The following is a 12,274-nucleotide window of genomic DNA, read 5'->3' on the forward strand; positions in this document are numbered from 1 at the left end:
ACCAATTGCCTCTCTAAAAAAAATCCCTAGGCAGCGCGAAGAGCCCAGCAGTTTGTGGATAACCAATCCCCTGATGCCAACATTCTCCCATCAGTGCTCCCCCAGAGAGGTAATCAACGGTTATAAAGTGGGTCAGGAAGTCACCATGAAAAAGAGTCAAGGATACGGGCACGCCTTTCATCTAGAAATGGTACTTCAGTTGTGGAAATCTGCTGTAAGTTATCTTAGAAGATAAATTGATTGATCTTGCATTGATTATATTTTAAATTATTTAAAAAGATAGTGATATATGGTTTATGTAATAACAATACCTAGAAAAATGAGTTATGTGATTTACAATGCAAGTAAGACCTAGTCTTTTAACTGCGATCATGAGGAGAGCTTAAAGAAATAAATAATAAAGTGACGAGTGAAAGAGATAACATTATTTACAGTAATCTTAATTATGAATATTTTAATGCCACGTCAGTCAACTAGTTTTATTTAAATTTCGAGTTTAAATTCTTGATTCATTCATTAAATGGTTTCAAAAATTTGATTTAAAAAAAAGAAGAGCAGATAAAAAGAAACCTACAGGCCAAATAGTTTATCCTCTTTTGAATACACATATCTCAACTGGCGGTAATGATAGTGGGGCGAGAGATTTGTTCTCTACCAACCAACCAACTGGTTTGTGGTTTCAGTACCGTTTGGTCGCCAGCTGTGTAAGTGTCGTCGGCGCACACCACTCGCACACAATTCTTGGTTTTTTTGGTTTGATTTAAAAAAAAAAAATAATAATTTGTGTTACGAGTGTTAAGGAAATGTTCATCTATAGGAATTGTGTATAACCATTATTTTAAGTTTTAATTACTGTTCTGAACTTAATGAAGTTAGAAAGAAAGCATGATAACTACTGCAATAGGTAAGAAATAATTTTAGTTTATTATCAGATTTTCTGTTATCAAAGGTCATTATCCTTTTATTATTATTTTTTTTTTTTGACCTTCAGTGTTTAGTCACTTCTTTTAAATATTATTTGGCATGCTCTCAAAGACATTTTTATTATTTTAAATTTTTTAATCATGTTTTTTAAAAAAACTTAGGCTTTTAGATTCTACAGGATCATAGTTTTTATGCCTTATATAAAAGTAGATAATTTTAGGTGTCCATTTAATAAGAAAAAGATTAAGTAAAAATGTATTGAAAAGGTAAAACTGAACGTTTAACATTTCTTTTTTTTTTTTTTGGCACAATGCAGGCTAAGTAGTTCATGAAAATTGCCATAATGCGGAACATATTCTGCAGTAATTAATCATTATAAGTTCTACAAAATGTATCGCAGTATTCTTCAAGGTTTTAAGAAGTGTAGTAATGTTTTCTTATTTTGCTCTATCTTTGAAACTTAAAATGGATAATGAAATCATTGATTCCGTTTGATAAGAGCTCATTCACACAAATTTTTTTCCCCCTAACAAGAATGATAAGTTTTTTTTTTTTAAATCTTATTTTAGGATGTAATTTTACTAATTACATTCTCTTGAAAGTATTTTAAGTGTTGGTAGTTAAATTAAGAAAAGGTTTTTATTGACTTCTTGGTGGTCACTAATATATTTCTGGCTCCTGAGTTGGTTTCTTTTATTTATGGCTTGCAAGATATCGTTCAATAAAATATAAAAGTTATAAACCAATTTTTTTATATTTAAAAATTGCAGACCTAAAAAGATGAAGTTGTTGGTCTCTACATCTGGATAATGATACAAAAATTTAAAGTAATACTGTATATTCTATATTTTCGAAAATTTCATAAAAATGAACAAGTATTTTGGCTGATCAATTTTCGACCAAAATGCCATTGTTTCGTAACCTTGTTAGCACTTACCAAATAACAAATTTGTTTTCAATTCGATTTTTCTCATTTTTGAGTTATGGTAGGTGCTTAACTGTATCCATGTATGTATCTTTTTCGTGCTTGTTACGTATATTTCTAGAGAAAACTCAAGAAAATTCTAAAGGTGAGTGAAAGTACAGAAATGTGTAAATTTTAATTGTATACGTACAACTTATTATAAAATAAATATTTTGTACTATTGATGAAATGTCCCCCAAATAGTATAGAAGGAAAATCTTTGAAAGAGCCCACTTTAGGAATGCCACAATTTGGAACATTTTGATTCTATGTCTACTAGAAGTTTTTTTTTTTTAGCGCCCGGAGCTTTTTCCAGTGCACTGCCGGCCTCCGGACAGTGTTCTCTCGTTACAGACAACACTGTCCATCACCGGACAGTGAGCTGTAAGAAGCTCCTAGGAAGAGAAAATCTAAGGGCCAGCTGCTGGATTCGAACCCGGGACCTCCGCGTGGGAGTCCAGTATGCTAACCTCATAGCTAATCCCTTCCCTACTAGAAGTTTTACATTCAAAGAAAAGTTCAAAGTTCATACGCATTGAGAAGTTAAGTTAAGAGAAAAGAGCTAATTTAAATGGATTTTACACTACTGAGCACCATATATTTTTTTTCTAATTTAAAATTTCTCTTATTTTTTACTTTTTATTACTAGACAAGGTCAGCATTGAATTTGAAATTATTGATTTTGAGTTTTTAAAAGAAATATCCGTTTTGGAAGTCTTCTCAGTTCAAAATGTGTGTTTTTTTTAGAAAATTATTTCTCTCTCTATCTCAAGAGTGTATACAAAAATAAAAACTAAAAACGCTTGAAGCTGAAAAGTACATTTCCATTTTAATTTAGCGATCTAATTCCTTCAATCAAAATAATCCTTTTTCAGAATGGATTTTATTTAACTGTGCGCACTATGCATTGAGGTTTTTTTTTACAACTTTTCTTTCAACCATTTTACCCTATTCCATATTCGATATGGAGCTATTCTGGGAGAGAGGAGCTATTCATACGCTCTTGTGTCTTACACATTACAAATTAAGATTAAATATGCTGCCAATATATTACAACCGCAATGTTTCTGATTTTCTTTGAATTTTTCTTAATTTGCGATTTTTTTAAATGTGAAATTGTTAATTAATGTTTAATAGAAAATTTGTTCAAGAGATGGGTATTTGAGTCGTAGCTTTCCATTTGTGTATAACCTTTTTCTTTTATATTATTAGTACAAATAAATACTAGTATTTTGCAAGGAAAATAAACTCCTTACAAAAAAAAAAAACAAAATTTTAGTCTAGGTTATTCTCTAAATTTTAGTTAAGAATTGTTAGGTTTGTTAGAAGAGTCTTGACCCTTTACAAACGTGTTTAATTCTGCAGCCTTGCACGTACTTCAAGAATTTTTCCTCTTTTAAAGAACCCCTGCCTTTCTAGTTACACTGCTGTACAGTGTTTTTCTTCTTTCAGACGATTTTCTTTTTTTTTTTTTTCTCCATCCTTAAGACACTTGTTTTGACCTAGTTTTCCTCATTGTTTGTATTTTATCTCTGTTTTCTTATTCCACCTACTTTACTATGTGCTATCATCTAAGAAATGTAAAACTTTTCTTCACTTTGATTTAAGGCTTGTTAGATTTGCAACATAAAAGAATGAATCGTGAAGTATTACAGTAATTACACTTTTACTAATCAATTAAACTTTAAATTTGAATTTTTTTAATCACCATCTTACACCAAATTGGGAAACCAAAATTTACTGGAGAAAATTTGAAGTAATTTATCGGTTTATGAACGCAAGTTTGTTTTTATCAACTCTCGCAATACTTATTAGGAGTTATGCAGTAAGTGTAAATGCCTAAATCCAACTTCACACCTTAAAATAATTACAAAATCCCCATCGATTTTTCTTTGGAGTTTTGGGTACTAATTGTCAATATTTCGATTTATAACTTTTTACTTTGATCATTATTCTTAAAAAAAAAAAAATCATTTTAGAGCTGTCTTAGAGGGGTTGGAGCTTTTCTCTGAGATTACATTTCAGCGCAGTGCATGGTTCAAAACCCTATATTGTTAGTAAGTTGATTTTTGGTGAATATCGAGGTGCGGTCTTGAATAAAAACGAACTTTTTTGCTTTATACCAACGTTTCGGTAATTTTTACTACCTTCTTCAGGGTCTGTACAAAAGGAATATTACACTAATATAGATAAAATGTTAGTGTAATATTCCTATTGTTCAGACCCTGAAGAAGGTAGTAAAAATCACCGAAACGTTGGTATAAAGCAAAAAAATTGTTTTTATTCAAGACCGCACCTCGATATTCCCCAAAAATCATCTATCAACAACGGTCGGAAAAAACCAAAAATCATTGTTAGTAAGAATTAAATAAGATTCAAATGTTCCGAGTAAAAAGAAAATTCGAGAGTTAGAACCTTTAAAAAATAGTTATTTATTTAACAAGTGTGGAAAGTAGTACTTTTCCTCACGCGAGGCAGGGTTTGCACGCACGAGCGAGCGAAGCGATGCGAGTGCAAGTGCAAATTGCCGAGTGTGAGGAAAATACTTTACACTAGAGTTAAATATTATATTTTTTCTGCAACCATTTATTAACTAATAAAATTAAAAATTTCATTTTTACAGTCTACAAAAAGTAATTATTTATTATAAATATTTATTGTTATATTACAATTATTTACATTACTTATTACATTTTCTGCTGTTTCTTTTATTGATGGAGGAGTGTTTTCTAAACAGGCATCACTAGAATCCATTTTAAATTTCTATAAGGTAACACTATAACCTTTTTAACTGTTATAATTAAAAATATCCAATTATTTATTAAAGTATTATTTTTATTTCTATATTCCTTTCAATTTTTATTTTATTTTTTAATATTCGTTTTTTAATTATTTAAATAAAATAAATTTAAATAAGCTTATTAGAGTTTTGCAGAAAATATTTATGTTAATAACAAAACTTCTTATATCAAGGAAGCACAATAAAGTTTTTCCACTCACTTGTGCGGAAAGTGACACTAATGGGAATTTCCCCCCACTAGTGTGGGAAGTTGGGCATTACACAGCTGATTTTAATTCAGTAATGAGAACTTCCCTTCATGGTTGCAGAAAAAAGTAATGTATGAGGTTTCACTTCAGGTTTTATTTATAAATAATTTGTAATGTTAATTTTTGAAAGAAACACTTTCGTAGGAATTTGGATTACTGTAAACCACATTTGTAACTCTCGCTTCTGAAGAAAAGAGGATCTCATCTCATTTAGTTGTACTTTTCTTTGCTTTTCTTTTAACCTATATTAAATTATAGTGAGTTCTCAGTAAGAATGAGTAAAATATTCGATTTCTAATAGAAAATTTACCTGTTTTCTGTTTGATATTAGTCAACTTAATAATTTTCTGTGATAAGACTCGGTAAGTTATCTTATTGCATTAAATGTATATTCAGTAATGAAATTGATTGAATGTTTATTGAATATAATTAATAGATTTAATGAATATTTATTTTATTATTTACTAATTAGATAGAAATTTTGAAGGGTTGACAAACTTTAAACCAGGTGCCTGCGTGAAATAGGTAAAACATATGGCACTATTATTAACCTTCACCATTATTAGGGGGATTTGTTGGCACTAGGGTGCTTTCTACCTTGTAGTATTATTGTATATGCTCTTATCCTTGTGTACATTCCAAATAAAATAATTCCCCCTTGGTAACCCATTGTTTAGATTGTTCTTTGGTCTCAGGAGTGTAGTGATGTATCCATGTTTCATCCACAGTGTCGAAACGACGCTTAAAGTCCTGCGGATTCTTCTGGAACAGCTGCAAACCGTCCTTGCAACACTTCACACGATTTCGTTTTTGGTCAAGCGTGAGCAATCGCGGCACCCATCTTGCGGATAGCTTTGTCATGTCCAAATGTTGATGCAAAATATTATGTACCCGTTCATCCGAGATGCCCACAGCACTAGCAATCTCACGCACCTTCACTCTTCTGTCATCCATCACCATATCATGGATTTTATCAATGATTTCTGGAGTAGTAACCTCAACAGGGCGTCCAGAACGTTCAGCGTCACTTGTGCCCATATGGCCACTCCGAAAATTTTGAAACCACTTATAAACTGTTCTAATCGAAGGTGCAGAGTCACCATAATGTTTATCAAGCTTCTCTTTAGTCTCCTGAGGCGTTTTGCCTTTCATAAAGTAGTGTTTAATCAACACACGAAATTCTTTTTCGTCCATTTTTTGAAAATCACTTGACTTCCTCGATTCAAACGAATGCCAAACACAAAGAAATAGACCGATCTGGCTGAAACTTGGTGTGTGTTCTTCCAAGAGATGCTACTAACTAAACATAACCTCGATACGCGCCAGTGGTGCTATCTCTCTGACTTTGCACGGACTTTTCAAACGACCCTCGTATATATATATATATATATATATATATATATATTTATTTCAAATGGGTGAAACACCTAGTTATAATAATTGAGAATTAACTAACATTTGGCATGTTACATTTTAAGTAATGAAAATATATAATTTCTCACTTTAGTTAATTGGGTAATTTAGTTAATTGTTTAGAGTTACGTATGTATGTTATTACAAGAATTCAAAATTTCAGAGTAATTTGTTGAATGTGTAATTGTATTCCTGAAATGATAGTTAATTAAAAAAAAACAACCCACTTTTGTTTTATAATATTCATTTAGGCGAGACTAAATATGAGATCATTTGGATTCTGAATCTTCCCTCACTTTGCCCGTACACTGGATTGTATTCTCCATGACAGCACTGTCTCCAACACTGGTCAGCGAGCTTAGAAGCTCCTAGAGAACAAAATAAAAAAAAAAAAAAATCTAAGGACAGGCAGAACACGAACCCTGGAACTAGGCGTTTAAGTTCATTTCACTAACTACTAACGATTATTAAGTCTATTACACTAACAATTATTCTCTTGTTCTACTAATACTTACACTGCCGGTCAAAAGTTTAGGACCACCTCAATTTTTTGAGAATATTCGATATATTTTGGAATAAATAACACAAACTAACATTGTTTTTCAACAATGAAGCTTTAATATATGTTAACAGAAGTACACAGTTCAATATACGAGGGGCACTATTTATATTTTGAGCTTAATAATAAAAAAAACAGTAATTTGTCATTGAAAATGACTTTATTGTTTTTCAAAATATTCTCCTTTATGATCTATACTCGTACACTTCTGCATGCGTTCGAACCACCTGTCAAAGCATTTTTTCCATTCCTCTTGAGACACCTCCAAAACATGGTTTTTGAATGCATCAACGGCTTCTTCTGCCGACGAAAATCGTTGTCCACGTAATTTATTCTTGACGTTCGGAAAATAAAAGAAGTCATTTGGTGCCAAATCAGGACTGAACGGCGGATGACCCATTAATTCGATTTTTTGAGTGCTCAAATAGTCGGCTGTTAGACGAGATGTGTGTCAGCTGGCATTGTCTTGATGAAGAATGATCCGACGGCGCTTGTTTGTTTTCCTTATTTCATCGAAGACTTCCGGCAAACAAATGGTTGTGTACCATTCAGAATTGACCGTTCTACGTTCCTCTAAAGCAGTGGTTCTCAACCTTTCTAATGCCGTGACCCCGCAATACAGTTCCTCATGTTGCGGTGACCCCAAACCAAAAAATAATTTTGGTGGCTACTTCATGACTGTAATTTTGCTACAGTTATGATTCGGAATGTAAATACCTGATATGCATTATGTATTCTCATTGCTACAAATCAAACATAATTTAAACGTAGTAATTAATCAAAAAAACAATATTTAAATTATATATTGAGAAATATTTATTACTGATTCCAATAAATAACATTAACGGCCATAACGGCGTGCGTTCCAGCTGAATAGCGCTGCTGTAGACGGTAGCGCGGCTTCACAGCGGCTAAAGCCAACGGAAATATGTATTTTCCGATGGCTTTAAGCGACCCCTGTGTTTTGGTCGTTCGACCCCCGCCGGGGTCGCGACCGACAGGTTGAGAACCGCTGCTCTAAAGGCACTGTTGCCACATGACCAGTTTTTCCGAAAAAACAGGCGACCGTTTGTTTCGAAGTGCTTCGAGCGCGAACAACTTTTGTTGGATTTGGTTCATCTTGAAACACCCATACAGTCGACTGCTGTCTAGTTTCCGGCTCATACGCATATATCCATGATTCGTCGTCACCTGTTACAATCTTATACACGTCTTTTGAAGCACCGCCATTATACGTATGCCTACCGTGGGTGTAATTAGGGTTTTGAGTGATTAAAACTTATTAAAACTGTCCGGTAGGACAGTTGTATAAGGGTTGATCATCAAAAACTGCACGAAAAAGCGTAACGTTGAAAAACACCCAACTTTGACAATTTTTTTCTCTTTTTCTATAAAAGATAAAATTCCCAAATTTTCTTTAAATCTTACTCCAAACCCTCCTTTATAACTGTAATTTTTTTGCAACAGCCTAGATTTGATAGATATTGAGAAAAAAGATGCTGAAAATGAGCAAAAACGGCATTTTCAAAAATTGTTCTTGTTCTTGTTCTTGTTCTTGTTCTTCTTCTTCTTCTTCTTGTTGTTGTTGTTACCTTTTTTGTAAACAACGTAGCGCCTAAACGCGTGAACCGATTTTCATGAATGAGGTGTCATTCTAGTCGGAATGTTATGTAGATGTGCCTTTTGGGGGTCTCGATGCTGCACATCGAATGGGAGAGGAGTTAGCCCCCTTTATGTAAGGCCCCCTCCAAAATTATTATCATTAATTACTCTGTAAATCTTAGCCCGATTTTGATAAAATTTGGTAGGATGACAGGGTTAGGGCTCCCCTACGTAACATTAAAGCGACGATCTGCTCTTACACTTGTTAAGGGGAAGTATAGCAATCGTTGCAAATTATCGAAACGTGAACCGATTTTCATGAATAAAGTGTCATTCGAATCGAAATTTTGTACAGATTTGCACTTTAAAAGTCTCGACGCTGTGCCTCATAAGGAGGGGAGTTTGCCCCACCCAAGTAAGGCCCTTTCTAAAACTATTATTACCAATATTTCTATAACGGTTAGTCCGATTTTGATAAAATTTAGTAAGAAGAAGTGGTTAAAGCTCCTCTACGTGGCTGTGAAGTGCCATCATGCTCTTACACCTACTAAGAGGAAGTATTGCAATCATTAAAATTTTCAATGAGTGAACCGATTTTCATCAATGAATTGTAGTTCGATTCAAAATCTTTGCCTCTTTGCCTTTTAGGGAGAAGTACTGTAATCGCAGTTTATTTTTCTTACTCCTCTTAAAGGGAAGTACTGAAATCGCAGTTTAATTTTGCTATTTACGTACAAATTACCTTCCTATTTTATTCAAAACGCTTTCCCAAAAAAATTGTTATTGAGAATGGCTTGGGGACCGCAACTATAATCATTCTTTAAAAAGATCTGTCCAGTGGTAGTGACTCCGACTTAACACCTTTTCAGGTTATAATGATAAAATTAAATTTATTATTCCCAATTTTAATAAAATCTGTAAAGCAGATATGTAACTTTGCAAAACATACAAAAAAGAAAATCTGTCCAAAAGGTACAAAAATCTCTTTAACAAAAACTTACAGTTTAAAATGTTAAGTATAAGGGTTGATTAAACGCCAAAAGGTACACAAATCAGCTAGTACCCAACATTTCATTAATACTTCATTGATATTATTTTAAGTAATTTTACTACATTAATTTTCATTAATATTTTTTTGAATTTATTAGATGTTTCACAGACCCTTATGCTGGCCATTTTAATCTACAAAATATTTGTTCAAGTAGAACACCATTTAACTTAGATTGACTGTAATAAGATAAATAAGATATGCATATTTTTATGACAGCTAACATAATTATCTCTTTAACAAAAACTTACAGTTTAAAATGTTAAGTATAAGGGTTGATTAAACGCCAAAAGGTACACAAATCAGCTAGTACCCAACATTTCATTGATATTATTTTAAGTAATTCTACTACATTAATTTTCATTAATATTTTTTTGAATTTATTAGATGTTTCACAGACCCTTATGCTGGCCATTTTAATCTACAAAATATTTGTTCAAGTAGAACACCATTTAACTTAGATTGACTGTAATAAGATAAATAAGATATGCATATTTTTATGACAGCTAACATAATTATTCCAGTATTTTACTATAAGTAAAATTAGAGAGACTACATTAAATTACAATTGAGAAATGAATAATTATTGTTGAATAATTTACTTGATATTACCTACGCGTTATTTGTGCTCACAAATACTTCGGAAAGACGAATTCTAGACTGAAATATTGTTTTAAATCCGTGATTCAAATTTAAATAGTAGCCGACTCTGCCTTTGTCTTTTTTTACTTTAACGTGCATGTACATACATACGATATATGTGACTATTCAGAATAAAGAGCATAATAAAAATAAATCAGAAGAATAATTTGGAATAAAGCTAAAATAAAGTACCTATTTAATTACGAAAATATAATATACATTTTATCATAATTATAACAAAAAAATAAAATATTATGAATGAACAAAGGGAAGGGATTAGCTATGCGGTTAGCATATTGGATTCCCACGTGGAGGTTCCGGGTTCGAATCCAGCTGCTGACCCTTAGATTTTCTCTTTCTAAGAGCTTCTTACAGCTCACTGTCCGGGTGATGGACAGAGTTGTCTGTAACGAGAGAACACTGTCCGGAGGCCGGCAGTGCACTGAAAAAAGCTGCGAGCGCCAATAACCGCAGATTGTTGAAGTTGTTGAAGCGACTTAAATCATAAAAGAAAAGAAAAAGAAAATGAATGAACTGGCCAGCATAAGGGTCTGTGAAACATCTAATAAATTCAAAAAAATATTAATGAAAATTAATGTAGTAAAATTACTTAAAATAATATCAATGAAGTATTAATGAAATGTTGGGTACTAGCTGATTTGTGTACCTTTTGGCGTTTAATCAACCCTTATACTTAACATTTTAAACTGTAAGTTTTTGTTAAAGAGATTAATTAATATAAATAACAGGTGGTCTTAAACTTTTGAGCGGCAGTGTATATTAACCATTTGGTAATCTACTCTTAATCTTATTTTTAATAATTATTTATTAATTTGAGTTTGTAGTTGATCAGCGTTTCTTTACAAAGAGAAAGTCAAAAGAAAACTTGATTTCAAACTTCAATTTTGTTAAAACAACGCCCTTGAACTTTAACGTGAATTATAAATTATTTTGTTGTTTACAGTAACTAACCTAAATAAAGTGTTGAGTTATTTCTTGAGGAGTACAGTTTTCCTCATAGAGTAGTCCCACATTGAAATTGAAATTTCTTCCTTGAAATAATGCAAAAAATGTACGAGTTGAAGCAAATTAAAAATCCATGAAAGGGATTAGCTAAGTTTTCTGGATTTCCACGAGAAGATCACGGGCATGGACCAGTTGCCAGCCTGTTGTTTTTACCCTAAGTAGCCTCTTACCTTTCCGATGGAGGTTAGTGTTGTGCTTAGCGAGAAATCACTGACCTGAGGCTGGCAGTGCACACTAGAAATGGTTCCGGGTGTCAATGATATTGTCAACGTTGACATGACTTGAATTAAAAAATTATGTAAAAAAAAAAGGTCTGTATAAATAAAAATCTTTATAATCATGGTTAAGAAGAGTTAAAAGCATAAATAAGTTTTACAAAATAAAGATTACCTTTTAGAGATTTCTGTCTGTACAGTTTGATGGAGCAGTAAAAGATGAATGATATAAAATCAGAGCTGTCAGTTAAACCATAGAAAATATTTTATATTTATTGTATATATAAAAACAAACCATCAACTTCTTTTTAAAGGATCTTACTATCTTTCTTTAGATGTACCCAATGCTGTGAAAGGGAAACCCTTTTCTCTTTTCTGAGAGAAATTGTTTTCTGTCAGAAATATAAAACATAATATACTCCTACTTTTAATTACATAAGAAAAGATCCACTATAGTCACGCAGATTTTAGTTTTTTTTGAAGTTTTGTTTTATTTACACTCAAGGGAAAAATAATAAATATCAATTATAAAATTTAGCTAAAAAGAAAAAATATTGTTACAATATTTTAAAATCATGAGTAACAAGTTAACGGTTTGTTAGGTTATTTATTAACCTAGTTGCATGATTTATGAAGAACAATTCATGTAAATGAAATACGAGGGTCGTTTGAAAAGTCCGTGCAAAGTCAGAGAGATAGCACCACTGGCGCGTATCGAGGTTATGTTTAGTTAGTAGCATCTCTTGGAAGAACGTACACCAAGTTTCAGCCAGATCGGTCTATTTCTTTGTGTTTGGCATTCGTTTGAATCGAGAAAGTCGAGTGATTTTCAA

General features: G+C 32.2%; 1 protein-coding gene across 2 annotated transcripts in view; it reads left to right on the plus strand.

Annotated features, from left to right (window-relative positions):
- Nucleotides 1-12,274, plus strand: part of LOC141460914 (monocarboxylate transporter 14-like) — a 107,205-nt gene that overhangs the window by 10,160 nt on the left and 84,771 nt on the right. The window contains exon 1 of one of the 2 annotated variants that reach the window (XM_074141364.1): nt 660-904. The exons of the other annotated variant lie outside the window; for it this stretch is intronic. The gene's annotated coding sequence lies outside the window, so the exon portion shown is untranslated. Of the gene's footprint in view, nt 1-659; nt 905-12,274 lie in introns of those variants that run through there. 2 annotated transcript variants of the gene reach the window in all.

This window comes from Rhodnius prolixus, unplaced genomic scaffold (genome assembly GCF_049639745.1).
Source record: "Rhodnius prolixus isolate KJV_2025 unplaced genomic scaffold, Rpr scaffold_6, whole genome shotgun sequence".
NCBI classification, from domain to species: domain Eukaryota; kingdom Metazoa; phylum Arthropoda; class Insecta; order Hemiptera; family Reduviidae; genus Rhodnius; species Rhodnius prolixus.